The 16,966-nt window shown below is 44.9% G+C and overlaps 1 protein-coding gene across 1 annotated transcript in view; it reads right to left on the reverse strand.

Moving 5' to 3' along the window:
• Positions 1–11,518, reverse strand: part of C1QTNF2 (C1q and tumor necrosis factor related protein 2) — a 23,215-nt gene extending 11,697 nt beyond the window's left edge. The window contains exon 1 of the mRNA XM_010855318.1: positions 11,442–11,518. The gene's annotated coding sequence lies outside the window, so the exon portion shown is untranslated. The remainder of the gene's footprint in view (positions 1–11,441) is intronic.
• Between the last annotated feature and the right edge of the window lie 5,448 nt (positions 11,519–16,966).

The following is a 16,966-nucleotide window of genomic DNA, read 5'->3' on the forward strand; positions in this document are numbered from 1 at the left end:
GCTCTGTGACAACCTAGAGGGGAGGGATGGGGTGGGAGGTGGGAGGGAGGTTCAAGAGGGAGGGGACATATGTGTACCTATGGCTGATTCATGTTGATGTATGGCAGAAACTAACACAACATTGTAAAGCAGTTATCCTCAAATTAAACATAAATATATTTTAAAAATTTAGAATTACAAACTTGAGGAGAGCCCCAAGGGACCATCCAATCCAACCTGATTGGTTACAGAGAGGGAAACTGAGACATAGGCAAACTGACTTAACTGGACACCTAACAAGTTCCTGGCACTGTGCAAAGCTCTTTACTGGGATTATTTTATTTGAAGTTTACAATAAGCCCTACAAAGCAGTAAGCTTACTGTCTCACTTTTCATCAGAAGAAACAGAGGCTCTGAGAAATGAAATGATTTACCCCAAATCACACAATTTGAGTTCTGGGGAGAATATTTGAACCCAAGTCTGACGGGCTCTGGAGACGATGTGTAATGTACTACACCTTGTTTCCTTCTCTGCTATTTCTTTTTTCTCCCTCTCTGATATATAGAAGAGGAAACTGAACTCAGAGAGGCGAATTTGCTCGTGTTTATACAACTAGTTCGTGGCAGAAGTTATATTTGAATTTGGGTTTGGCTGACCCTAATGCCCAAATGCTTTCCATTAAGTCAGCATTTCTTGGATTTTTCTTCCTAAATATCCCAAATCATAGCAAGCACAGGCCAAAGCCACGCACAGCAATAGAGAAATTTCTTTGATATCTTTTTATTATATCATTTCAAACACAGACACACATGCCAAACATACACACATATATAAAATACGTGATTTGGAACACGTAAAAGTGATGCTTTTTCTCCCTCAGTATATTTGAGATCGACATTTGCGGGAAACTCCTGTCTTCTGAGAGGCCCGTACATGGCTTAGCCAAGGTGATTAGGAGCAGTCTTCTGAGCCCTGACATCCCACCATTGGGATGCCCCTTTGGAATGTCAATGGGATGTTCCCAGGGGCTGAACCAAGAGATGAGGGTGCACAAAGCACCTCCCCCAAACACCATCAGCTCATTCCTGGCTTACAGCTGGCAAGCGCCTCTGCCCAGGTCTCTTGCTCCCCTGATGGCCATTTGCCTGCCCAAGCCAGAGGGATCATTTACAAATGTAGCTCAGCCACATCACTTTCTAGACAGTCTCACTCCAGTGGCTGCAAAGAGCAAATATTGGAACCCCTGATGCAGACCTAAAGGAAATGGCCCCCTGCTTCCATCCTAACCCAGGCTAGTCCCCTCTCTTCCTACACTCCCCTCCCCTTCAGGCCAAGCTCTAACCCACCCCTTGGTCTGCAAGCTCTGTTCCACCACCTTCTTTTTCACCTCATAGAGCACAGGGCTCCACCCCTCCTCTGGGGAGAAGGCTTGCAGAATATTTTACACATGGCAGATCCTCCATAAATATCTGTTCAACTGATAAGAAAAAAAAGTATTGGTCCTTCCTTATCTTTTATTTGCTTATTTATTTGGCCACATTGGGTCTTAGTTGCAGCATGCGGGATCTAGTTCCCTGACCAGGGATTGAATCCAGGGCCTCTGCATTTGGAGTGTGGAGCGTTAGCCACTGGACCACCAGGGAAGTCCCCTTCCTCATCTTTAAAAAAAAAAACTCTCTTAGTTCCTAAATTGTCCTTGGTAGTGTGAGTTGAACAGGGAAGCCTGCATGGTAATTTTCCTGCCGAAGGGAAAACAATATTAGTTGGTTCAGCCCCTAAAATGGAATCATGAGGTGCTGAACTTGGATGAAGTTCTTCAGTCTGGTTTTAATTTGCTCAGTCCCTGGGTTCCTCATCTCTCAGTTAAGTAGTTAATGAATCATAAAGCCATGTGTTCTAGGAAAACAGTAGGAGCTAAAGGGCCTCGGCCTGAGGTCCACCGTCAGGACCTCCTCCCTGCTCGTGTTCATGGTCCTCAGGACACAACCCCTGCTTCATTCCCAAGGGCCCTCTATTCACGTAGTGACCTGAGAAGGGCCAGCAGCGGGGACGTGGGTCTCTCACTGCCTCTACCTGAATGTGGCTGCCAGTGCAAACTCCAGAGACACTTGTCCGGGCCTTGAGGCTGCTGAGTCTGAGTTTCACACAATCTTCCTTGGAGACTGGAAGATATAAATTGTGCTCAAATAAATTTGACCTGTTAGATACCAGGTCACACTGACAGGTGGTGGTGGTGTTTCACTCAGTGCTAGTGGCTATAGGAAGCAGTCACTTAGTTTCCTCAACTATCCAAAGGGAATAACACTATATTCAACTCATGGAGTTTGCGCAAGAATAATAGCTAATGTATTCAAAGCGTCTAGCCCCAAATGTGACACAGTAAAAAGTTCACCAGCTGAAGAGAACTCTGAACTCTGCCTAACTGCCTTCCCTTGGAAGCCTTCAGATAGCTGCCTGCCTCATGCTTCGCGTCTCAGGGCTCACGCCTCTTCAGAGAGGCCCACCCCTGCCTGTTTGCTCAGACCACCCTGCTCTTCCTTCCAAAGCACTTGGCTCAAGTTGTGATTATGTATTTTTTGTTTCTTGGCTCATTAACTTTCTGCTCTGTCTTCCCCCTCGAGTGGAAGGTCCAGGAATATAGAGGCCCTGCCTATCTTGCTCTCTGTTATGTCACCAGTGCCCAGAGCTCAGCTCAGCTGTTCAACAGCCTTGAATGAAATAGTCACTCGTATGTAATAAAAGAGCAACAGGAGCAAAAGGATGACAAAGCCACACTTGGCCTCTGAGGGAAACCCAAGGAGACCACTGGTCTTGGATTCAGAAGAGGTGGGTGCCCGTCCTAGTTTTGTAACTCACTGGCCATGTGGCTTTGGGAAAGTCATTTCCTCTTAGTTGGGCCTCCACTTCCTCACCTGTAAGATGGACATCACAACCCTCACCCTGGCTGCCTTACAAGGTTCTTCTGAGAATTTAATAAGATAACCAAAGTTGAAAGCAAATCATGATACAAAAGTTAGAGCCTTGTTTAAAACAGTAACTGCCACCAACTGCAGCGGAACTAACAGCAGCACCATCCTGACCTCCCAGCAGAAGCCCCGGGAAGCTTCAGGGGAGGACACCTGACTCTGACCCGGCCAGGCAATTCTCACTGTGTTTGCAGTTGAAAGAAGAGGGCTGGTGGTGGGAATGGGGTGGGGCTTGCTCGCTGAAAATTCGCTTTGATGGGAGTGAAAATTCCATGATGAAAAACATCCCATGCCCTCCCTGAATTCCAAGAAGCAAATTGGAAACAGCTTCTCTGAGAAGCTGAAGAGAGGCCCGATGGGAAGAGAGAGGAGCTGGCTGCCGATCCTCCCACAGGGCTCACGGAACGAGGTCTCTTTTTCCTCGTATCTGGAGACGGATGCCCATGTGGAAACACCGCAGCACCGAGTCTAAACACAAAGGATTAAAAGTCATGGGGCCCACTTGCCAGGAGACCTCCGAAAATATCTGATCTGCGGCTTTTTCCTCCCACCCTCTGCCCGTTTTTGGCTCAGTCTAGCACAGAGTCGTACACAACTAAAGCGACTTAGCAGCAGCAGCAGCAGCAGCAGCAGAGAATAAAAAGGATCCAGCCACAAAGCGTGACCTAACGAGGCTTAGGAGCCAGATATCGCGAGATTTGCCTCAGCTGGAACTCTGACTGCACACCGAAAGTCAGCCTGGCGGGCACTGCAGTATGCCACCAAGTTCTAGTCTCTGACAGATAGAGCCAATCTCTTACACACCAATGCACGTGACATGTGGTGGGCGTGCAGCCCGCTCTCTGGGCCCGAGGCTGCTTCACATGGGACCTCAGCTGTTGGAGTCAGACTCTGAGGCGGCTGAAGCCAAAGCCGTCTGGTTTCAGTGCTACCCACGGCTTTCTCTGCCCTGGAGACCAAAGACCGTAGGGAAAGAAGCAGGCAGCTGATGTATAGGGTGTGAGGACGGGCGAGAAGGCCCGAAAGTGTTCAGCTTCTACTGAGTTCTGCCCTCCAAGTGGCCTTCCAAAGGGCTGCCCAATAGGAGGAGGAGATGAGTCACATGTGTCTTTTTAATTGGTTTCACCGCCAGGTGAGAAAGATAAAAAGAAGATGAAATTAATTTTCATGGTATTTAGCCCCATATATCTCAAATACCATCATTTCAACATGTAGTCAGTGTAAAAGTTGTTGAGGCATTTTACATTCTTTAATTACCACTAAGTCTTTGAGGCCCAGTGTGTATTTCACACTTGCAGCACTGGCCACTAGCTGTGGGTCCTTCTGCAGGTTACTTATGCTCCCTCCCTCATCCTCCTCCCCACTCCAAAATGGGGATGATAATAATGGTACCTACCTTAGAAGGTTTTTATAAGGATTTAACTTTCCTAGAGTAAGGCCTGGGATAGGGGAAGAGATATAAAAGCATTGCCTATTCTGTCCTTCTGAAAAGCAAACAAGGTGATGGATTTTTTTTTTTTTTTTGATGATGGAGTTGAAACATGATACAAAAATTCAGACCTTGTTTAAAATTGTCACCAACAGAAACTGAATCAACCAAAAATTACCCTCACCTCCTCCACGAGTCCTGTGGCATTTCACCTGGAGCCTCTGTATTCTCCTAAAAATTATCCATTTTCAGGTGAGATAGTTTGTTTTTCTGTTTCTTGCTACCAAAGGAGAGTCCTATGGAGGCTTGGCCTTCACTCCTGCCATTCCATCAAGAGGGAAGAACGGGGGTGTCTGGCTTGGCCCCCTACCCCTGATCCATCTGGCAGGTTCAGGCTCCACGGAACAGAAATAGGGGAATCAGTCAGAGTGTTGATCTCATTAACTGACAGGAGGACTAAATGGGCTATCATGTATGCAGATACTTGGTACTGTTTCTTGGAAAGGATGCCTAATGGTGTGGCTTATTCTTATTGCGTTGGAGCCTAGACATTGGGGATCTGAAGATGAAAAGATGTGGGTGCTTCCCTTATAGGGCACATGGTCTGGTTATACTGAGGGTCCCACTGGCATACCTATGCGACCAGGCGAGAAACAAGCCTTGCTCCTCCTTTCTCTTTGATCTAGGCTCCCTTGAGGAGCATCCAGGACCACACAGAGGCAGGGGAAGGCAATTTGGGAACTAGTTGATCCCTTGGAACAGTATGGAAGGGACTATGTTTGAGGATTCAGGAACTAAGGGAGAGGAACAAAGTCTGTACTCTGAGGGGTTCGGGAGAAAAACCTGTTTTCCTTGACTTCCTTGGGCTTGCTGTTTTCCAGGAACTCACTTCCAGTCAGGCCATGATGGGCATTCAGGGTAACTTTAAAGGTGTGACACAATGCTAGCCTTTGAGAGCACATGGCTGAACTGGTGGTTAAGAAGTGGTTAACAGTCATTTTCTAGCTGTTTGACCTCTGTTACGTTATTTAAGCTCTCAGTTTTCTTGTCTGTGAAATAGAAAAAGCTATGTGTATGGTCTTATTTGAATTAGTAAATTTGAAAAAAAGCATGGTATAAAAATATTTATTGTTTTACTTTATATGTGAAAATTTGTCAAGAACCTTGCAAGGATATTCTAATAGGTGAGCAGAAATTCTAATGGGTAAGCAGAAATACCTGTCATCCTTCAGCAGGTGAGTATTGAGTTACATCAGTTTGAATTATTTGAGGACTTTAGGAATGTCTCCATGAATAATTTGATTGCTCATACCTCATTATAGAGTAATTGTGAATATTAAATAGGATCATTCAGTGAATAGCTCACAATAAGCCCTCAGTAATATTAATAATAGTATTATTCTGATATAATGATAAAATTTGAAGACAATGAGAGAGAGAATGGGAGAAGGATAAACGAGCAGACCTGGGTCTGCTGTTTCCTCATCTGTAAAATGGTGAGAACAGTGACCTTGTGAGGAGTTGAACAGTTGTGAGCTTTGGGATAAACAGCATTGAAGGCAGTTGTAACAGTTGAGGGGGTTTTATGGCATGGCATGAATGCAAAGGTGCAGAATTTCTATGGGTGTACCCTACTTTAAACAAGGATCTAAAATTGCAATTTAGTCATTCAATGATCAGCTTTTTGTTGAGATTGCAATGTGCAAGGACTTCCGGCTGAGAGCTATGGAAGATGGTCCTGCCACTGATGAAGTTATAATCTAGACAAGAGGTGACCAACTGGCTTATCAATGGCCTTATGCAAACCACAGACTGCACTGTGCTTTCATTCATTCATTTATTTATTTTTAAATAAACAATTTGAAATTGTTGCCAATATAAAATTTGGGAGATTTTATGTTAAAATCAAGATTTCAAAGTAAAATACAGAACATATCTAACCAAGGAGGTAAAAGGCTTGTACTTAGAAAACTATAAGACTTTGCTGAAAGAAATTAAAGATGACAGAAACAGATGGAAAGATATATAGTGCTCATGGATGAAATAATTAATATTGTTAAGATGACTATACTACCCAAGGTAATCTACAGGTTCAGTGCAATCTCTATCAAAATACTAATGGCATTTTTCACAGAATTAGAACAAATGATTCTAATATTTGCATGGAAACACAAAAGACCCCAAATAGCCAAAACAATCTTGAAAAAGGAGAACAAAGCTGAAGGTATCATGCTCCCTGATTGCAAACAATACTACAAAGCTGCAGTGTGGCTCTGGCACAAAAATAGACACTTAGATTAATGGAACAGAATAAAGAGCCCAGAAATAAACCCATACTTGTATGGTCAATTAATCTATGACCAAGGAGGCAAGAACATATAATGAGACAAAGACGGCCTCTTCAAACTTGATGTTGAGAAACTGAACCACTCTCACATACTATATACAAAAATAAGCTCAAAATTGATTAAAGACTTAAATGTGGGACTTGCAGTCATAAGACTCCTAGAAGAAAACATAGGTAGTATGCTTTTTGACATCACTCTGAGCAATAATTTTTTTAGTATGTCTCTTCAGCCACAGGCAACAAAAGTAAAAATAAACAAATGGTACTACATCAAATTAAAAAGCTTCTGCATAGCAAAGGAAACTATCAACAAAGTGAAAAGACAACCAACTGAACAAGAGAAAATATTTGCAAACAATATATCTGATAAAGGGTTAATATCCACAGTATACAAAGAACTCGTACAACTCAGCAGCAAAACAAACACACAAACCAAAACAAACCTGATGAAAAATGAACAGAGGACCTGAATGGACATTTTTCTAAAGATGGCCAATAGACACATGATGATGCTCAATATCACTAATCATCAAAGAAATGCACATCTAAACCACAGTATCATCTCACAGTTGCCAGAATGGCAGTTATCAAAAAGACAACATGTAAATGTTGGACAGAAAGGGGAGAAAAGGGAACCCTTGTACCTTGTTGACAGGAATGTAAATTGGTGCGGCCACTGTGGATAACAGTAAGGAGGTTCCTAATAAAATTAAAAGTGGAACTTCCATATGATCCAGAAATTGTACTTCTAGGTATTTATCTGAAGAGAACAAAAGCACCAATTTGAAAAGATATGTGTACCCTTAGGTTCACTGTAGCACTATTCACAATAGCCAAAATATGAAAGCAACCTAAGTGTCCATTGATAGATAAATGGATAAAGAAGATATAGAATATTACCAGCCATGAAAAAGAATGAAATCTTGACATTTGTGACAACATAGATAGACCTAGAATGAACACAGGGGATTTTATTTCACAAGAAATAAGCCAGGGAAGAAAATCAAATACCATATGATTTTCACTTACACGTGGAATCTAAAAAAGAAAAGAAAAACATAACAAAACAGAAACAGAGTCATAGACACAGAGAACAAACATGTTTGCTGGGGGGAGGCAGAGGAGACATGGCTGAAATAGGTGAAGGAGAGTAAGAGATAAAAAATTCCAGTTACACAATAAATAAGTCACAGAAATGTAACGTGCAGCCTAGGGAACATAGTCAATAACATTGTAATAAACTTTATAGTAACATGATAACTAGACTTATTGTGATTATTTTGTAGTGGTAAAAATATTGAATCACTGTGTTAGACATTTGAAACTAATATCCTAAGTCAGTTGTATTTCAGTTAAAAAAAAGATTTCCAGGCAGCCCTGCAAACGTGGCGCTGTGAGCAGCCGGTGCGGAGTGTTCAGGCTGTGGTCCGTTGCCTGAGCACCATCTCTGCACCCAACGTGCCCTGCCGACCATGGTCCTGGGGACCCCGCTCTGAAGACAGTGTGGAAATTCATAGAAAAACATGAATGGGTAACAACAGAAAAATGGTGTTGGATCAGTGGCAATCAGCAGTTTTGCACAGGAAGTTTTGGGAGTTTATTGTAGTCTGCCTGAATTGGGGACAGAACTGAAAAAACCAGGAATTTGGTGCTTTAGAAATTGTGAAAGCTGTTAGGGAACTCTTTTCTCTTCTATCAGGAGAAGTAACTGAAATTAATGAAGCTCTAGCAGCAAATCCAGGACTTGTTAACAAAACTTGTTATGAAGATGGTTGGCTGATCAAGATGACACTCCATAACCCTTCAGAAATAGATGAACTAATGAGTGAAGAAGTATATGAGAAATACACAAAATCTATTGAGGACCGAAAATGGAACGCCTAAATAAACTAGTTTGAAACAAAAAAAGATTTCCAGCTGTTTTTCAGGATCTGAAGGACCTGGCAACATTCTGGCAGGGCACCAACTGACTGCCTCTTGGACAAGGTATTATGGCTGAACTGTGTTTCTCCAAAATTCATGTGTTGAAGTCTTAACCCCTGGAATCCCAGAGTGGGACTGTACTTAGAGACAGGATCTTTAAAGAGGTAATTAATGTCAAAGTCATATCGATGAGTCCTAATCCAATATGACTAATATCTTTATAATAAAAGGAGGTTAGGACACAACACCCAGACCAAGGGATGACCATGCGAGGTCACAGTCAAAAGGTAGGCATCTGCAAGCCAAGGAGAGAGGCCTTGGAAGAAATCAAATCTGCGATCACCTTAATCATAGACTTCTAGTTTCCAGAACTGTGAGAAAATACATTTTTGTTGTTTAAGCCATCCAGTTGTGTTACTTTGCTAAGACAGCCCTAGCAAACTAATACCAAGGACCTACGTTCTTCAGTGTCCAGTCCTCACCACTCCTAAATGCTATGCATCCTGTTCACTTACGTATCATGCATGGTCCCTGTTGGCATATGAGTTTGCAACCCCTGATCTAGAGGAAGAGGGTATTCTCCATATGTGTTCTCCATATAAGTTGTGTGTTTCTATTTCAAAGCTCTCGTGTTCATTTTCTCCTTTCATTTCCCCCAAACTTCTAAGAGGCTGGTTCTGTCATTCCCATAGGCAGGAAAGAATACAGAGCTCAGAAAAGTGAACTCATTTTTCCCAGGTCAAAGCTGGGACAGAACCCAAGCCTTAACTAACTGGACAGCTGTGTGTGTGTGTGTGTGTGTGTGTGTGTGTGTGTGTGTGTGTGTGTGGTATAAGCCAGTTACAGCAATGCACAAGTCCAAAGGAAGATTATTTTCTTGAAAAAATATTTGGCATAGGATTCCCTTCACAAGTGAAACCTAGATTAGAACTTGATTAACAGAAATCTGACTTATGCAGCAGTTTATCTCACGGAGGCAGTGCCAACTTGGCAGGCCTTTGACCTGGGGGAAAGTGGGGGAAGCTATGAGTAACACAGGGACTGTGCTGCCCATAATGAGCATTTGGGAGTAGAAAGCATCAGAGCCTGGGACTGTGGCAGAGAAGGTCCAGTCATCTATGTCCAGTCTGCAGGTGAAGATGAGAGGAGGAACAGCAAGACAGGGAAGAATGGAGGGATGTGCAGAGAAAGAAGTAACTTCCTGGGGGAATTCGCTGAATATCTGATGGAGGCGAGTGGCTTTCAAGATGCCCCAGACTTGTGAAAGAAAATTCATTTGTGTAATGCCACACTATACACAGGAACAAAGTATATGCAGATACAGAAAGATGAAAAAGCAAGTTGCAGCAGGGGATGTCAAATATGCCTTTTCTTTGAGTTAAACAAGAGATAAATAGAGATGTATATCTATATGTATGTATATATAGACAGATTTTATATATATAATGAAATTTCTGCAAGGACACACATCTTGTTAAAGGGCTTACCTCCCAGAATTGGGAAAGAGTATGTGGGTTTTTACTTTTCAGTTTTCACCTTTATATACTGTGTGAATTTCTTAAGATAAATGTTGTTAGTTTTGTGTCATTTAAAACAAAAGGTAACCCTAAGGCTTGAGGATTGGAAGATAGGCAAGGTTGTGTCCTTGCTAGGGAATGTGGAGAAGTCAGACATCTGGCGAGAAAGGAAGCGTGTGTTGCACTGGATGTATTAGCATGAAGGGCAGTAGGGAGGGTGTGAGAAGTGTGGAGGGGTTGCAGAGGGGCAGTTGAAAGTGGACGTAATGGATATGATTACCAGACAACAGAATGAATCAGAGGAGAGCTGTGTAGGTGGGAGGGCAGAATGGAGGAACAGAGAGGATTTTGAACAATGCTAGCTGAGCATCAGCTTTGGGTTGACAGACATAGGACAGTTGCTGCTGGTTCAGTGGGGTCCCTGGGAGATGGCAAGTCTAAGGAGGGGACCCTTGAAGGATTCCACACAGGGGAGTTTTTCAGTCAAAGGGAGAGGAGAATTGCACTGAGGTTGTGCAAAGGACTGACCTGAGCTGCGAGGCTGCAGGGGGGCAGTGCCGCTGTTTAGTTGAGAGGAGCAGTCCCAGAAAGGGGCAGTGGCAGTGGGAATGGAGAAATAAGAACAAAGTACATAAGACAAGGCTTGGAGAGAGGCAGTGGGGAGGGAGAGTGAAGAGCGTACTGAAGAACTGAGTGCATATCTCAGCTTGCTGGTTGCATATCTCAGCTTGCCCATCTGTATGATATATTTAATTAATGCAATGTCAAGAATCAATGAAATAATGCACTTGATAGGTAACTATGATCGTTAGCTCAGGTATTGGGTTCAGACTTACCAGGGTTCAAATCCTTTTACCACCAACGACTAGCTGTGTAACTTGAGCAAGTCGTTATTGTCTCTGAACCCGGTGCCCCTTCTGCAGGTGGGCATAACGTGTTGTCATGGAAATGATGCTGGCAGGGCCTGGCATAAAATAAGCCCTCCACAAACGGTCGAGCTATTACCATTACTATCAAGAAAACCACTGAGCACAGATCCTGCCACAGGCTCTGTAAGCGCTCAGTAAATGTCAATTCATGTTGTAATTTATAAGGCAGAGGACGAGAGCCAGGAATCCGGGGGTTGCCCGGCCTGCGAAAAGGGGCTGTTGGCGGTTCCCTCCCTCGTACTTCCTATCCCCGCAGTCACTGCGTATTCTCCCCATCCCTGCCCGCACTTAATGTCCCTGCCGGAGGGCGGCGGAGGTGCGGGCTGGGCGGACCGCGTGTGGACACTTCCCCTCACCGCCGCCGGCCACGTCCAGGGGCGTCTGCAGCCACGAAGCTCTGGGCCGTCCCGCCTCCTGCTGCTGCAGCTCAGCCGGCGCCCGCCCCAGGCATACTTTTCCCATCCCGTCATGGGCGGGAGACTGTTCCACCCGGTCACGTGGGCCGGCCCTCAGAGCGGCCGCGCGCTCTTGGGCTTTGGTTGGAAAAACCTTTCAGCTCCTGTGACAACTTGATTGTGTCGATGGATCGTTCTGTGCGTAGAACTTGTCAGTGCATTTGAAGATTTCTGTGCAGAAGAGTGATCCTTATCCAGGCGTTTGCAAGGGTGTGGGTATGTGGCACATGTCTAATGAGGCCTGTGTGTGAGCATGCATCTCGCTGTGAATCTAGGAGTACTGTGGACGTGACAGCTTATAAAAGAGTACCTTTCTATGTGTACTGAATGTAAGGGTGGTTGAAAGAGATTATGAATTACGTGTATGTGTTTAGCTGTATGTGTGTGTGTGCATAAGAGCATGTGTCCAAATATACATTAGGGCTATGTCTGCACATACACATGCATATATCCAAGCTTGCAGCTTGGTGTGCAACAGAAGTGTACTTCAGTTGCGGTATGTACACACTAGTGTTTGGATTTCTATGTTGGGTGCACGTTTAAATGTGTGTATGAGTAGGCAATAAGTGCTTATCAATGTGTATGTGTATGATACTGTGTGGCACCTGTTTGTGCAGTGTTTATATGTAAATGTACCTTGGTGTGGGTTTTGTCCAGATGTGACTGTGCGCACATACATAATAATGGTTGGGGGCCCCTGTGACCCCACCCTCATCTCCCTCCTCCCCAGAGGATGAGGCTTCACTGGCCTCACTAACTATCTGGCTTAGCCTCAGGTCCTTGAGAGACATGCCCCTGCTGGAGGACTCCAGCCCCTAGATGGGCAGGGTGACCATGTTTAGGTAGCAAGCAGACACCAGAGGAAAAAAAAGTGATTAGAGGCCTGGCTTTTACTTCTCCCTATTCCTTCCCCTGCTCTCTTTCATTAGCTACCAGTATTTCACTTGGCTGCCAGAGCATCTGATGAACAGATGGTATATGACCCAGGGTTTATTTGAATGCAGATATGTATTCAAATTCTCATGCTGGTTCCACCACTGTAGACTCGTCAGTTACCCCAGGTGATATTTCACTTTCTGAAAAGTAGGGAGAATAATAATTATATTACTTGCCCTGTCTTTCCCCTTGGAGTTGTGATACTCACTCACAGAGAGGTTTGGTAAGCCATCGAGCTATGTAGAGAATTAATATTAAGTAAATATTATTTGAGGATGAAAGTTAGTGGGCTCCGCAAACATTTAGTAAACATCTTGTATGTGTCAGCCCCCATCTAGGTGCTGGGGATCTAGACGCATCCGTACTCAGTTGTATCTGACTCTTTGTGACCCTACGGACTGTAACCTGCCAGGCTCCTCTGTCCATGGGGTTGTCCAGGCAAGAATACTGGAGTGGGTAGCCGTTTCCTCCTCCAGGGGATCTTGCTGACTCAGGGATTAAACCCATGTCTCCTGTGTCTTCTGCATTGCAGGCAGATTCTTTACCACTGAGCCACCTGGGGATCTAGAGGTAAACCAAATAGACTTGGTGCCTGGCCTTCTGGAACATGGAATCTAGTGGGGATGATTCAGGTGGTTTCAAGTGAAATGTATTACAGAAGAGGGAGATACTGAATATGAATCTGGGAGGTCAGGGGAAGATCTAGGGAAGCAGCGTTCAGTTGAGCCTGAGGGATGGCGGGGACTTGTCTAGGTGTAGGGGACTTGAGAGGGTGAGACCGCTAAATTGACTGAAAGATAACATGTGAAGTGGAGTTAGTGTTTCAGTTCACAGGAAACGGGACCTTGGTCTGTTCCCAGACATGTCAGGAATAGACAAGGTGAGGGAACCTGGCTAAGGATGCCTGGAGGCCATTCAGAATCTAAAAGGCTCAGGAAAGCCTGTCTCCTAGGGTAGGGTAAGAATCTCACCCCCCACGGGTCTCCAGTGTAACTCAGGTTGAGATCACTGGCATGCCCTTGTTGGCAAGAAAATGGTTAATGAACAGTATAGGGAAAGGCAGTGGTGCCACTCTTAGCACCGGGCATCTAATAAGTGTTTACTGGCTGCGTTAATGTGAGTGGATGTTTTCCCAACTTTTGGAGGTACCTTGGAACCCAGGTCCCCTGAAGCCGAGGAGATTCCTGGGGCCCTTGTCCTGTGGGTCTCTGCAGTGGTGATGGTTTCACAGAGCAGGAAATCTAAAATATTCATGACATGGCTATTCTGGGAGCTACTTCTAGCTACATGGGGGCTCAAGACTTCTTCTCACTAACTTGTTTATGTTTTTTATTCAGTCCACAAACATGTATTACCTGTTATGAATGTGGAGACAGAGAGATGAACTTCTGGTCTACAGGGAAATGAATGTGAGTACAAATTACTCTAAGATACAAAATACAGTATGTCAGAGGAGTAGTGCAATGTGCTATAAAAAATGAGAAGGCTTTCCCCCTTTGATTCAGTTCAGTTCATTTCACAGTTTCATTCATGTCTGGAGAACATCCTCACCGTTGAATGAGAGGGGATGAGTACATTAAGATACGGATGACCAGAGAGGGATTACAGTCTGATAGGGGCAGCCATGTACCTGACAGGGTAAATTTGCTTTTCCACATCTGTCCACGCCTCTCATGAGTGTGCCATTTCATACTGCAGAGATTGTTGTTGTTCAGTCACTCAGTTGTGTCTGACTCTTAGCTACCCCTAAGGACTGCAGCATGCCAGGCTTCCCTGTCCTTCGTTATCTCTCTGAGTTTGCTCAAACTCATGTCCATTGACTTGATGATACCATGGCTGGAAAACTAAAAACCCGTTTGCTAGGCTCCTTGCTGCTGGGTTCCTGTTTGAGATTTAGGTTTAGCTAGTCCTGTGTGCTTGTGCAAGACCTGAATTCAAAACTGAGTAGGAAGAAAAACTGATTGAGTTTGGAGAGGAGGCAACAGCCTGGGGGAAATCCATTTTGCTGGGATTAGCCCAAAAGGTACAGCATGGCTCTGGCGTTCTGACGGTAGCTCCTGGTCTCAAGATTATACCTAGGATGGTGTGTTCCTATAGCCAGAGACTGGGCCAGTCACCCTGAACTCTAGCTTCCAGATTGGATGTGTGTGGGGCAGGGGGGTTTGGGGGTCTAGTACTATGGTTGGTGTTCTGGGAATCATTCCTGGAAGCCCAGGCAGAACTCGCTCTGTGCTGATTCTGAACTCACTTGATTTTATTAATTCCACGTTTTCTTAAAATAGCTAGAAGGGTTTTATCTCTTCACTTGAACCCTAATTAATATGTTATGCTGTGAAGTACAGGTGCCAGAAAAGTCAGAGAAGGGACACGAGTGCACAGTGGAACAAGCAGGGAAGAAATCCAGAGGACTGCAATTCTTTCCTCTTTCAATTCCCCCTCCTACCCTCAGCCCTCTTTCATCCTATAATCAATCTTCAAATGAACTAATCAATTGAATTGATTGTGTCAAACAACTACAGTGCACAAGGCACTCTGATGTTGAGGGTCACAGTTGTGAACGGATACACAAGGTCTCTGCTTATGCAAAGACAGATGCTCTACCAGCACTCAAATAAACACAGAATTCAAAATCATGGTAAGAGTTATGAAGGAAAAGAAGAGGGAACTGTGGGAGAAAATGATGGTGTGGAGTCTGCAAGAGAACTTATTTTGATTGGGAGGTCAGGGAAGATTGTTCACGTAGGTAACATTTAAGGTGAGCCGCACAGGAATGAAAAAGAGCCAGCTGTGCCAAGGGCAGAGGAGGTGCCGGAGAGGTGTCAAGCAGCAGGAAGAGTATGTAAGAGCCATGTGAGCCTTTCTCAACATCTTCCTGTTGCTCCCTGTGTAACAGCCATAGGAGAATGCCTCAATCCTTAGCCTTTTTGTGCCTCAGTAACTGAAAGCCCTCTGTGATTTGTCATCCTCCCAGACATTTCTCCTGCTCTTCCCATGTGACAGTGTTCCTCAGTCTTGGCCTTAGTGACGTCTAGGGCTGGATGAGTCTCCACTGTGGGGACTGTCCTGTGCCCTGTTGGATGTTACCGCTGGCCTCTACTCTCTAGGTGATAGTACTCAGGCCTCTAACCCTAGTTGTGACAACCAAAAATAACTCCACACATTGCCAAACGTCCCAAGAGGGGCAATGTCACCTTTCTTTGAAAACTGCTGCCTCCCCTCCTGCTCCCCGCCCCCTCCGCTTTGGTCAGGTGGTCTTCTTGCTGGCTCCCAAATGCACCTTTACCCTTGTATGTTTCTGCACCTCCACTTACGCAGTTCCCTCTAATTATTACCTGCTCTTCTGCCCCTCCACAAAGCCTTACCCATATTTCTAATAGAAATGCATTCTCCTATCTACCCAGCATCCCTCTGGCCTTTGGGGCATTTGTACTGGATGACTCTCATGTGTTTGAGTGGTAGAGGAACAGTGCCCTGCCTGCCCACGTGTGTGGACCTTTCCTTCTGTGTCCAGTTAAGAGCCAGGGGCTGGATGTGAACCAGCCAGCCATCTAAGCCAAGCCAGCCAGGCTTTCCATGGGCTCTCCATGGGAGGGCACTCTTCTGAACTGTTAACGCTAAGTACAGAGCCCTGGACCGCCACCGGCAGGGAGCCTGCCACTTAGAGAGGGCCTGCTGCAAGCCTGTGACCACGTTATTAGAGCCTTTTGTTCAGAGACTTGTGCTAAAGCATTCACATTCTATGTTCTCTCTCACCCCGCTTGAGCTAGTTTGGATTGTTTCTGTCAGTTATCACGAAAAGTGTCCTAATTCAATTTCCCTTAATCCCTGGTTCAAATCTCTCCCCTTTCATGAAATCCTCTCAATTTAGGACATGCTTGCTGAAGGAAATGCTTGCTTTGAATCCATTGCTGGTGGTTTTCTGGAGCCAGCAGCCAATTCTTTGCCTCTTTTCCCAAGTTTGAGTTTAGTGACATCAAGGCGCTATTTGAAATCATCATCATTTCAGTTCAGTCGCTCAGTCGTGTCCGACTCTTTGAGACTCCATGAATTGCAGCATGCCAGGCCTCCCTGTCCATCATCAACTCCCGGAGTTCACTCAGGCTCACGTCCATCGAGTCAGTGATGCCATCCAGCCATCTCATCCTCTGGCGTCCCCTTCTCCTCCTGCCCCCAATCCCTCCCAGCAGCAGAGTCTTTTCCAATGAGTCAACTCTTCGCATGAGGTGGCCAAAGTACTGGAGTTTCAGCTTTAGCATCATTCCTTCCAAAGAAATCCCAGGGCTGATCTCCTGCAGAATGGACTGGTTGGATCTCCTTGCAGTCCAAGGGACTCTCAGGAGTCTTTTCCAACACCACAGTTCAAAAGCTCACTTCTTCAGCGCTCAGCCTTTTTCACAGTCCAACTCTCACATCCATACATGACCACAGGAAAAACCATACCCTTGACTAGACGGACCTTTATTGGCAAAGTAATGTCTCTGCTT

This window comes from Bison bison, unplaced genomic scaffold (genome assembly GCF_000754665.1).
Source record: "Bison bison bison isolate TAMUID 2011002044 unplaced genomic scaffold, Bison_UMD1.0 scf7180017864363, whole genome shotgun sequence".
Taxonomy (NCBI): Eukaryota; Metazoa; Chordata; class Mammalia; order Artiodactyla; family Bovidae; genus Bison; species Bison bison.